Here is a 13272-nt window from a genome sequence, read left to right on the forward strand (position 1 = left end):
AAAGTTCTAAGACAGAATTAAAACAGATCTGGGTCCTCATTTTAGAAGGCCTTCAAAACGCAAGAAGTTACAGGCGTTTTACATGAAAGACCACAAGACAGAAGAAGACAATAAAATTATGCTCTGCTCAGACTTTTAAAGACAATTCGGATTTTCTCCTCCCATGGAAAACATGACGTCGAATCTCCACCCTGGAACACTTGGATTGGGTGACTGATGATCCGCCTTCGTCCATCAGCCAATAGTCGACGGTCACTCTCCGGACCCAATCCATCTCCCCAGGGGATGACTTCAAAGGTACGCCTGGTGCTGTGATAAACTCAGACTCTTCCTGTCCGTAACAAATCAGATTGACAGCAAGAAATCCATGGAGAGCCTAGGTTAAAGATCAACCTTTTTGTTCTTCCCTGGAACCGGACATCTACAGAAGTTCTCACAGCTATAATCTATTCCTCGTGGTTTAGATTAGAGTGCTGGCTCCATTTCTGCTGGCCAGTGCCCGAGAGGTCAGCATCCCCCTCCTCTGTAGGGGAATGAGTGACAGCTGCTGTCCATAGGTCACATCTCAGGAATGTGAGGTCAGGATGCACACAGTTCTACACACTTAATCTATGAAACTAAAACTTCAAGTAATATAGATAAAACAGAAAACGTAATAAAATAAGACAGAGAAACCCTTCTAAAGTGAGGACCAAAAAATATAATTTCCTTCAGTTCCCTCTCTTGGCCTCATGAAGTGAGGCCACACAAAAATAAAAACACATTATCACATTACACAATCAAAACATATCAGCCTACATTCAGACAGAAACATTCTTGTATATTATAGTATAAAAAGTATAAAAATATAAAAAGAGAGCAAAGACAATCAAAATAACACTTCCTGTAAGAAAATAACACCTGGAATTAAGGGGAGAAATTGAGACATATTAAGGCAGAATCAAAAATCACACAGGCAACGAAAGAGTAAAAATAGAAATGTTAAACATGACATCAAGCCTAATTCAGAAAATTTCTTCCATGTCCTCCATGGGGGTCCCATCGGAGAAGCTGCAATTCATATGGCCCACATAAATAAGAATAGCAATATTCTTAGTTAATATTCTTAGTTAGTTAGTTAGTTAGTTAGTATTGCAACAAAATCCAAAAAGTCATTCAGGGCCTTGACCACTCGTGTCCTCCTCCTGCATGTCCCACAAGCTCTGGCAAGCTTGGACCTGGCCTCCTATGGACTTCTGAATAAGCCTGGTAATTATTCAATCTGACACATTTAATACAACAGAACGGCTGCAAAAGAGCTTGGGGTGTCTCCCCAAGATGAGTCTGCTGTGGATCTAAATATTGATTAGGGTTAGGGTCAGAAACTTAAAAAATAAAACAAGAACAAAAGACAATAATAAAATAAAACAATGACAAAACACGACAAGACAAGAATAAAAATGCACAGAAGAGATGTGATGGAAATGTCCACCACTTTGTCCTCTCCATAGTCTGCTTCTCCTCGTGCTGTTTTCATGAAAAACATAGGTGGGAGTATGCAAATTCAAGATAAAGACAAGGTTATTAGGGGCTGTCGTCTAATGACCCATGTGGTGGATTCTAACTCCACCAGCATTCCTTATCACCTCAGGACAGTGTGGTAAAACCCCTTCATCCTTGCTGTGGATGAGATAACCAGATGAACAGACACACAAAGCTCTAAAAAGGTAAAAAGGTCTATCAAAATTAACATTTAAACCTTCTTTCTAAACAAATACATTCAAACGATGATAATTGAAACAAAGATAATTGAAACCATGATAATACTAAAACAATTTCCTGCAACGAATCATTAATACCTCCTTTCCACCCTCTCTTGGCCTGGGGGAAACCCCAGGACACTAGTTGGGTGAAACCATGCAGATCTAAACAAAGATAAGGCATAAATACACAAACTAGAGCAATTGAAAGTAAAAATATAGAAACAGTTTTGTGCACCGGTAAGGTGAACAAGCTGTCTGTCCACATTCCTATGGAAGGCAAGATAACAACATAAAGAAATGGAACCACGTATTGTCGTTGCCTTACTGCCATAAGGTTAGTCACACCCTCGTCATTTATCATCAACCTCAAGGTGTCCATGTGTTTCACAAAACAAAGAAGTGTCCACTACAACCACAAGAAAACCAACACGTCCAAACTATGTCCAGATGTTTATGCTGCAAATTAGACATTCTACGCTCTATATACAGTGAAAAACCTGTGCTAAAAACAGTTCTGCCTAAAAATGAGACTTCCCTTCTGCTAAAGTGCAAATTCCTGTTGCATTTCAAAACTCAAACATACAATTGCAACAGAAGATCTTTTACTACTCACAGGCAGGTTTCCACAGTCTGAGCTGCTAGCTGCTACCCTCTAGTAGCACAATATCCTGTCAGAGAGACTGCAAACAGTGACTGAAAATGCCAGGAAATTTTATTAACACCTATGTACTAAAATGCGAATAACTGTCTGTTATTTTCACATAATGGAATGCAAAAATAAGGGTTTGCTAAATCAATGGCAGTGAACAACACACATTGTTGAGCTGAAGTTGACAACATGCAATATGGATCAGGAATGGGTAGAACTAGAGTAATAGTGACATAATTAACAGTCCTTAAATCATATGCTATGCAATAAATTTTACCATCTGCTTTCAAGACCAGTCTAAAAGAAGTACTACGAAGAATGTGAATGCTACACCAGAGTTCCACAAACCAGTCTAAGTTTCCTTCATCCCTCCATCAGCTTCCTGCACCAGCATTACTGAAATCTAAAAACTTGTGCTCCTGCAATTACCTGAAGCACCACTAGGGAAGCGTGGAACATGAACCAACATCAGATGAACCTGTGGAGCATGAAGCATCAGAGAGCGTGTTTAACAGCACCTCTGCATCTTCATGAGCTGTCTTCTGTCTGCCACGATGTTTGTCAATACAGAAATGGTCCAGAACTCAGGAATTTGTCGTTGGATGAACGGTTAACCTGTACATTTTTATTGAGGGAAGAAAGTGAACACCTGAAAAAACACAATTCTACCAATGTGTTGTTCATGCCCCACTTAGTCATAGGACTGAGTTGCAGAGCCTCATGACCAGGGGGGTGCTAATCCTATGTGGGATACAGCTGTGTCTGACAGCTAGTATCATTGCATTTGTGAGTGGATGAATGCACAATAAGCTGCTCGCCCTCAGGGCTAATATATGTCAGTGTAGTTCAAATGCCACGTGTGGCCTTCTACCTGCTGAAATATTACCGTGTACTGTCAATCCTAGAGTGTACAGGTCAGACCATTCGGAGGCGGAAATAGAGCTTTGAGGACAGGAGTCATGGCTTTCACGCCTGAAACCCATGAAACCACCTGGCGTTTCAGGGCCCTCTGGTTGTCTGCAGTGGGGGTTGGCTGTGGGGTCTGGCATGGAATCCAGTCTGCTGGCTCCTGTTTTTGACAAGACTGTCCCATCCCAACAGATTCACAGGCGTGTTTAGTGAATGCATACATGAATGTTCCACCATCTGGTCAAAAGTCAGTCGGATGGTCTTTTGCAGGTTTTGAGGAGTCATTTGTTCATTTGTCAGAGCAGGTAGTGTCCACTAGAGTCATCAGTGGTTACCTCTCATCTTGGAAAAGACAATGGCTCCTGCATCATCAAGTGGTATTGTCCGACTTGCCCTGTGGTCCTCGCCACGGTGGAGGAGGGGCTTGGAGTGGTCGTGGGTACTGTTCATTTTTCCTCCAGACCCTCTGCCTCTGGGTCTGTGCATTCTGCTGTTGGGTACCTCGTTGTGGGCTATCACATGCCCAAGGGTTTGGAGTGCCACAGATGCCATTTCCAGATGCTGCTAGGGTCTCCTGGGTGGCTCACGTGTCCCAGGGTTTTCACCATGTTCTCCTGTCCCCGACTTACGAATGGCTGAGCATAACACGTCGCTTCTGCTGTCTCTGAGGGCATCAAAACTCAAAATTCATGTTATTATTTTTAAACACCATTTATCATGTGTGGATTTTCAGCTGCTCAACTCCTCCCTTTCTCCTTTCTATTACCTGCAAATGTGCAGTAATACTTTACATGATTGAAGTAGTTATCTTAACCTCAGGGTCAGTCACCTCTGACTCGGCCCCCTTCTGGCTAACTGAGGTCCTTTTGGGGGAGGTGTGAGCATCTGCTCATGCTCTTGTATCCCTTAGGCAGAAGAATGTTCTGCATAAAGATTTATGAGGGTTAAGGAGGGGTCTGGACTTCACTCTTATCTGGGCTGCCTTTCCTGCAAACATAAAGTTATGTGCTTCTAAAGACAAAAATTTAGAAAAATCATTAGTGTCCTGTTCAGGTTAAATGCCAACACCGTGGCTGCAAAAGTCAGTTGATCAGCGATAAAAGCCTATTCAAGAAAAAATCCCTAAATCTGTATGCGACCAATATAACGGGTGCGGAGCAAAAATGTTCAAAAATACACTTTCTTAGACACATTCTAACAGCTATTTATTCAGTTCTTTATCAAAAAGCAAGATCAATTGAGCTTTACAGTTTAACATTAACACCCTTAGTTCGACTTGTCCTGAAGGGCTTGCTGGTCCTAATAAGAATCTAGATAATTGCTAAAAATAACAATCTGACCAATCCAAACTTTTCCTTAAAGCTGCAGAACCTACAATTGCTAAAATACAGTAACAACTTTATCTTTCAAACTTGAATGCAAACCAAAACTGAGTGCCTCTTAGTACTAACCACCACAGTTCATACTGTGGCAGCTGATCGCAAAAATTCTACAAAGTGTAAATGTTCTAACACACAAAATGTCCTTTATACTACAGCACTTTTAAGACCTGCAGATCATCCTACCATCATCCATGCCACAGACGGGAACTGCTTACAGAGGGGAAAAGAGGGGGGGGTGTTACATGGGGGGGTCATCATGTCTTGTAATTACTTCTTTTTCCTGCTAACAATTAAAACACTTCTCTTACACTGTCATAGAAGGCCTTTGTTTGTTCAATGCTGTTGCTGAGCACTGTCCATGTTCTATATACAAAATTGTACACCTTTCATTCTGATCATCATGGGAATTAAGAATTCCAATTAGTGTAAATTGAATGTTACAACATTGGGTAATGGTTAAACCTCTGCTCTTTGTCACCTAGAAGATGACAGCACCAACCTCTTTCTGTGAAAAATGAACTGCTTAAACCTTTCTATTCTCCTAATTCTCTATTCAGTTTTCCTTATTTAATCAAAAAACACAATTCACACTCTAAACTACAACAGGTTTGTTAAAACACAGACAATCAAGACGCAGACAAGAACTTCTAACAATTTTCTCAAAACCAAACCAAAAGACAAAACAAATTAGGTACCTTACACACAAAAATAAACCATTTCACTGAAATGAATCTTTTCTAACTAGTGTTAATATTTCCCCTTCTCTTTTCTCATCTTTCTCTTATAACAATTTTCAAATATTCTTGATTCTGATTCAAACGAACAAAACCGCCAGTCATGTGCTTCACATTCAAACATTCACAGCTGTGCACTTCACAAAAATCCTAACGATCTGGGAAATATCAAAACAAACATATAAACAAAATCAAACATTGCAAAAATTCTGTTTTAAGGGAGTCTGAGTCTAAAAGAACCAAATGCTTATAACTAATTTCAATAAAACGTCTTTGAGCAAAACTGAACTAAATCTTGGTAATTAGGAAATACAAATAAATGAGAGAAAGATATTCAAAATACAAAAACCGAAATAATTGCAAAATTATTTTACACAAAATGTTTTAGACCGATGCTACCTTACCATGTTTTTGAAAAGATTTGGGGAACCTCCCGAGAAAGTAGTTTTCGTTCGACCAGAGACGGCTGCTGCATGCAGTCATCTCCTCGCCGTGGTGACAGAGGCTTCCGTCGGAGGCGCAGCGCTACTTAAAAACCTTTTTCTGCGAACTGAAAACTTACTGAAATTTGTTTTTAAACGACGTCTTACAACCGAGGTCATGACCACGCTCGATAACGACGATCCCCGCCATGATTTTACCGCAGATTAGATCCCAAACTCTAACTGTAAAAGTCTAGCGTGTTTCGCCATTACGATTTCCGGGGACGCCGGCCACGTGGTACTAAAAGCCAATCATAGCTGCCGACGCAATTTCGGCTAGGACTCCGTCACGCTTACCATGTGGTATAGACGAAACCGATCACAGTCGTTTACACATTCGAAAACAAGTAAAACGTCCCGTCATTAGTCCGTTCGATGTAAACATGATAAGCAAGATGGCTGCGTCCGTAGAGCAGACAATACACAGGGAAATGTGGAAAATACAGTTAAAATTCACAGATTTCAAACACTTTTTCATCCAATTCTTTCCAAAATCTCATACATTCCATTCCATTCATCCACATTCAAGTCATTTTCACCGCTGTTGTCAAGTCAAATCGTCACCGTCGTCTGTCGTCGTATTGTCTGTTCCACCCCAGTCGTATTTTGTCCGGACAAAATGCATCATATACCTCATATTTTCCTTTGATGTTAATTTCGAATCCTTCTTTGGTCACTCTCCATCTAAAAAAATAATTTGTCGAGGCCGCTGCCCCGTTAGTGTCTTCCAAATTACCTAAACGCGCAAAAATTAGTTCCTATACTACACTGTTTTTACGCCTTGGGCGTCTCTCTAGGACAAACAGACGGAACCTTATGTATTTTTAAATACATTACCTCAAACACAACCGATAAACCTAGGATACCTTTTCTGTACTGTTGTTGCACACTAGGTGTCACAAACTAACAGTCAACCATCCCTTTAAAGTTTGGGTCAACTTTTATTTATGTATTTATCTATTTATTTATCTATTTATTTATTTATTTATTTATCTATTTATTTATCTATTTATCTATTTATCTATTTATTTATTTATTTATTTATTTATTTCGGGGGAAGCTCTACCGCCCACTCACTCGAGATCTCGTTCAATTTGAGTTATTCAACTATGAGATAACTTAATCAATATGCAGAATTTTGCAGCAGGCTTCTGCTTACCTGTTTTGTATGCGGCCGCGTGAGAAGTCGACCAAGTGGACGGGAGGAAGCGTGCCCAGACTTTACACTGAAAGTCTCAAAAAATACGAAAAATACGTCACCGGCTCGATCCGTGTTCCGTTCCCCGACTTCACGTTTCGGGTCACCAAGTTTGTAGGAAAATATCTTTCGCTCTGAGATTTTTCCACGCATGTTCTATTAGTCGGGAGAGATATAAGACCAAGATTCAGCCGGATAAAGTCACAGAAGGTTTATTCCCTAACAAAAGTTCTAAGACAGAATTAAAACAGATCTGGGTCCTCATTTTAGAAGGCCTTCAAAACGCAAGAAGTTACAGGCGTTTTACATGAAAGACCACAAGACAGAAGAAGACAATAAAATTATGCTCTGCTCAGACTTTTAAAGACAATTCGGATTTTCTCCTCCCATGGAAAACATGACGTCGAATCTCCACCCTGGAACACTTGGATTGGGTGACTGATGATCCGCCTTCGTCCATCAGCCAATAGTCGACGGTCACTCTCCGGACCCAATCCATCTCCCCAGGGGATGACTTCAAAGGTACGCCTGGTGCTGTGATAAACTCAGACTCTTCCTGTCCGTAACAAATCAGATTGACAGCAAGAAATCCATGGAGAGCCTAGGTTAAAGATCAACCTTTTTGTTCTTCCCTGGAACCGGACATCTACAGAAGTTCTCACAGCTATAATCTATTCCTCGTGGTTTAGATTAGAGTGCTGGCTCCATTTCTGCTGGCCAGTGCCCGAGAGGTCAGCATCCCCCTCCTCTGTAGGGGAATGAGTGACAGCTGCTGTCCATAGGTCACATCTCAGGAATGTGAGGTCAGGATGCACACAGTTCTACACACTTAATCTATGAAACTAAAACTTCAAGTAATATAGATAAAACAGAAAACGTAATAAAATAAGACAGAGAAACCCTTCTAAAGTGAGGACCAAAAAATATAATTTCCTTCAGTTTTCTGTGCCCATGTGCACGGTTGAATTTTAACCCGACCATTGATTCGATCAAGATATTTTGCCCATGTAACCGCAGCTACTGAAACAAAAATTTCCTTTTTTTTCACAGAGATCTTAATCCTCTCCTCCTGCCTCCCCGTCCGTCAGTACCACTTTGTTAGTCAATTTTTGAACTGGACTGAAGCTCAGACCTTCTGCAGACAGAAATATACAGATCTGGCCACCATTGAAAACTCTGATGAAATGGATCAACTCATGAACACAACTTTATCTGCTGAATACACTCCTGAATTTTGGGTGGGTCTGTACAGTGAAATCAAGTGGAGATGGTCTGATGGATTCACTGGAAGCATCACAGACAACAACTACAACAACTGGGCTTCACAAGATTCGTCAAATGCTCTTGGTGGTCAGATCTGTATGATTGCACTCTGGCATGACGTTGATTCCACACATCCCCAGCATTACCATTGGAACGACACAAGCTGCAGTTCATTATATCCTTTTGTGTGCAACACAGGTAAGACTTTCACAAAAAACATATTGTAGGTTTATTCAACCATAATGTAAAAATGACCAAGTGAATGACAGCGGAAAACACGCATGTGATGTCAGCAAAAACTTATCAGCCCATCATACCAGTCCAATGTGTGGAAACACTTTGAATAAAGTCATGTGACCAATCAGTGTGCTAGAATTTTCTAATGTTCCCTTTGGATTCTGTGGATGTGGAAAAACAACAGTGAACTGAACTTTAGATACAGTAACTAAAATGTGAATGGATTTGACGTTCATTTGTGTTTGTTTGGACACATTTAAATTACACTTGATCATTTTGAAGACATCCTAAAAAATTATTATTATTTTTTTAATTCACCTGTACTGTTCAATATCCAGGTATTTCTCTCTGAGTCACTCTGGTTGAATTTTTGGCTAAAGATGTCCTGAATCCAATTTAGTTTCATGAATCAGATCGTTCAAAATGAACCAATATTGACCATGAATTGGATCGCGACCACAAATGATATATATGAAATTGATGTCAGAGTAAACTGTTAAAATAAACTATTTGCTCTGTTCCACAGGAACCGTGCAGAATCCTCAATATGTTTTTGTGAATGAAAGACTGAACTGGTCCAGCGCTCAGAGATACTGCAGACAGAACTTCACAGACCTGGCCACTGCAAGAACCAGCACAAACTGGCAGGCACTTTCCAGTGTGATGCCTAGTTATCAGAACCTATGGATCGGTGTTTATAGAGATTTAAATATTTCCTGGTCTGATGGGACCCTTCCGTCTTTCTACCCAACAACATTAAATTTTTATATTCGCCCTAGCGTAGTCAGTGCCAGATGTGGCTATCATAAGTGGCTAAACAAAAATAACTGGTTTTTTTCTACTTGTGAACGCAAATACCCATTTATCTGCCATAAAGGTGAGTTCAGCATTACAGTATTCTAACTGAGATTCCTTTTACACTAATGTGTACATCTCTCATCTTCATGTACATTTACATTCTAATTTAGGAGTCTTTACCTTCTGTTTTCAGAAGTACCCATACACAAGCGTGTGGTGAAGCTGAGACTGAAGACGGAAAACTCTGCTGATCTGAACGATGCTGCTGTTAAAGCAAAGTTGCTGGAAGAGGTGAGTCTGGAATTTCAACAGTTTCAACTCTGGTAGAAACAAATAAAGTTTCTGAAAAATATATTTATGCTTAGCTTCAGAAGAAACTGGAGGAGAACGGAGTGAGTGGAGTGGAGGTGAAGTGGAAACAGCAGACTGATGGAAAAGTCTTCAACAAGGAGGAGAAAAAGAAGACTGAGCTCTGAAAAATAAACCCTTTCATTACAGCAAACACTTAACTTTATCTTAAATCTGATGCAATATTTGTGAATTTGATTATACTTTTGAAATAGTTCAACAATTTCTACATTAAGTTTTGACTCAAAATTTTCAATTAATTTTTTTATGTGCTGCAGGTCTAAACAATTTTAACACGTGAGCAGAAAAGCTTTGTATCTTTTCTGTTTACATGTTCAAATTAAAGTTATTTAAGATTGTGTGGTAAAAGATTAGAGAGAGAGAGAGAGTTGAAAAAGCTGTTGAGAACAGTTAGGCCTTTAACTACCCAAACAACACTAAACAACACTTTTGCTTATTTCTTTGGGGGAGTAATATGCACAATCAGTCTTTTTTTAAATATTCTTTTCTAAATCTGCTGTACTGTTTGGTTGAGCAGACGGTTAAAGGCATAAGGTGAACCAAGGAAAAGTGCTTAGAAAATGATTTTCATTCTCATGTCTGGGAACTATATTTAAATTGTTTTTTGTTTAGATTTTACCTTTCTGGGCTTTGGGTTATGCCTCATGTTTTTGTCACAAGCTATAAATGTCAATTTTAAAAACAATTATTGGACTTAGATAGCCAAAGTCTTTAGCTTTAATGTGGGAATTAATCCCAAAGTCTTCCTTCATCTAACAGTTTTGTGCAGCAGATCTTTAAAGAAGGAAAATAACAACATGTTGTGTCTATATGTGTTGAATACACATTTTTTATATGTACAAGTCAGTTAACAGTTTCAGTGGTGAATCTGAGGTGCTGTAGAAAGTTACTGCTATAACTTTTCAAAACATCCTAAACACGACCCTACATGAAAACATGCAGAATGTAACCTTTGAGTTTGATTCAAAATCATCACAACTTTAAACAAAACACTTCAGTTTAGTTTGTAAGAATGTAAAAGACTTAGACTGGTTATTTTCTTCATACCTGCTGGTTATGTCTGTGTCAGTGAAAGATGATCCTTAGTGTGTTTGCCTGACACACTGATGTATTTCTACACTTTCTTGCTATGATGCTCAGGACAGGTAGAACCGGACCAGAGGAAACAAGAGGAATACCCTGTTCCTTTTTCATTTTTTTCCTGGTAGTTTCAGTTGTTGATCCTGAGGTGCTTAACACAGGCTTGCTTCTTTATGCTCCATGGACACCTGGATGTTGTCTTTCATGTTTCTCAAATGAATCCAGGCGCTTTTTATTGATAGATCTTCTATAGTACGTTGGATGAAAACCAGCATCTTCAGGAACATTGGTGAAGTCCATTGTGATGCAGTGTTGGTATATTTCAGCAATTGTCTTGGACTCACCACTTAAACAAAGCCACAGTACAATGCAGTTTATAAATTCTTTCCATCTCTTGGCCATAAAATCCTTTTTTTTTCTCCTTCTGTAGTCATTATGTGCATGTAGCACCTTTATACCGCTTTTTTACATTTTTAGAAGTCCTTTCCTCCTTCGGAGAGTTTGCCGTCTTTGCTGCTGATGTAAATAGTATCTATAAGCAAGGAAAGTAAATAGTACCAACTTCAAACATCTATTATTAATAGTGCAGGAAAACACATGGAGAACTTTTACACTCTTGCAAAAGGTTTTTAGTTCCTTAATGTCGGAACAGGATGACACAATACAGCTTTCCCCTTACGGCCTCAGTGGAGTTAGAGTAGAGTCTGTCTTTCCTTCTGGAGTCTCTGGGCAGTAGTTTATAGATAAAGTAAAACCTGGTTTCATGAGTTCGGCCTCTGTTGAGACGTTTCACATGTCAAAGGTGTGGACGGCTTTCTCTGGTCAACTTTTACCCCGAGGTGGATAAAAGCGGCTTTCAACAGATGTGAAAACTCACTAAGAAAATGTTGAACTTATTTGGTTCAACAAACTTGTGCTATAAGTTATTCTCTGTTAAGAACTTTAACAAGAACAGCGTGAGAGCTAGACCGATGCTGCATTCACACTGGGCGTGTGTAGGGCGTTCCTGATTTCGTAAACGCGTTCAGCCAGTGGTGTTTACAACAGACACACAGGTAGCAGAAGTAAGGGAGATTCTTCTATTGGTTTTTACTGTTTACTAGCGCTTGTTCGTCACCTACAGTAAAATGAAACTTGATGTGAAAAGTCAAAACGGTGCAAATTCCGCACATCCTGCCCCAGCCTTTTTGTTTTCACAGTTCTATTTCTATAAATGTTCGTTTTGGCGTCATATTGATCAGTCAGGGCACAAAACAGAAATATTAATTTATTCTTCTGCCTCAAAGACTTCAACTGGTTGAACTTTCAGCACGCGATCATTGATTGTACGGAGAGTCTGCGACTACTTCAAAACTTGCGTAGCAACGCACAGTGACAAGCGCTCCGGCTCCGGAATTCTGGTCTACGGGCGTTTGCTTAGACTTTCATTGAAAGTGGTCACTTGAACGCGAGGCAACACAGCCGGTGTGAATGTAGCTTTAGTCACTCACTTGCATGAAAACCCCAGTCTTTGAACCAGATCTAACCTTTTTGATGACACTTAGATCTCAGTATCACCATCACATTAGTGCAGGGAAGTTATTTGTTCAGTCTTTTGTGGTGAATCAATTCATAAATCACAGTTTTTGTGTGTGTGATTAAACATACAGTGGTTTGTATTGAATAAGATAACTGTGTTAAGTTTTCCTGTTCAAACTGTTTAACTGTAGTTCATAGTGAGCATTTATTAGTGAATAAAATGTATCATTTCATATAAACCCATGTTTATTGTGTACGGAGCCTGGGATCTGACATGGATAAAATAAATAAATAAAGCGTTCTCACAAAATAATATTTCGTTCCCACGGGATAATTAATGCATGGGACTAAAATAATATTCTGATATACGTATTCACAGATCAATTCTTGTTGTATTTTTCCCCTCTTGAACTAATGTGGGTCACAGAGACACGGAAGTAGCCGGGGAAAGCGGCTATTGTGGGAGGACTGCGACCGAACCAGGAGAGACTGAATCAATCCATGGAAACGTGATTGACCAATGCTTTTATAGAGCTTTTTAAAATAGATAAATTGGATCTGTAAACATCCTCAGTGTCTTCCATACATTGTAATGAGACACACACAGACAGAAATATGAAGGTATCTGCTGTAAATCCAAGTATAGCTCACATCCGTGTTTATGAATCCCAAATTACTTGAAAAATTATTTTGTTTGTAAAAATTTATTATTTTATGGGAACAAAATATTATTTTGGACCAATGTCAGATCCCAGGCTCAGTAAATGTGTTCTATGTGAAGCAATTAATTCAACACTTCTATAAAATTTTTCATTAAACTGTTCATTTTTATTTAATCTTATAAAAATACTACAGAATGGAGCCTGAATGGTTGGCCCTCACACAGTTTCACCTCACCAAATATCATGGCT

General features: G+C 39.4%; 1 long non-coding RNA gene across 1 annotated transcript; it reads left to right on the top strand.

The window, feature by feature from the left end:
* Positions 1-9593: 9593 nt before the first annotated feature.
* Positions 9594-9889, top strand: LOC105358263. Its single transcript, XR_002875279.1, has 2 exons — positions 9594-9685; positions 9760-9889. It is a non-coding gene; the product is annotated as an uncharacterized LOC105358263 (long non-coding RNA).
* The last annotated feature ends 3383 nt before the right edge of the window (positions 9890-13272 follow it).

Source organism: Oryzias latipes, chromosome 18 (genome assembly GCF_002234675.1).
Source record: "Oryzias latipes chromosome 18, ASM223467v1".
In the NCBI taxonomy this organism is placed as follows: domain Eukaryota; kingdom Metazoa; phylum Chordata; class Actinopteri; order Beloniformes; family Adrianichthyidae; genus Oryzias; species Oryzias latipes.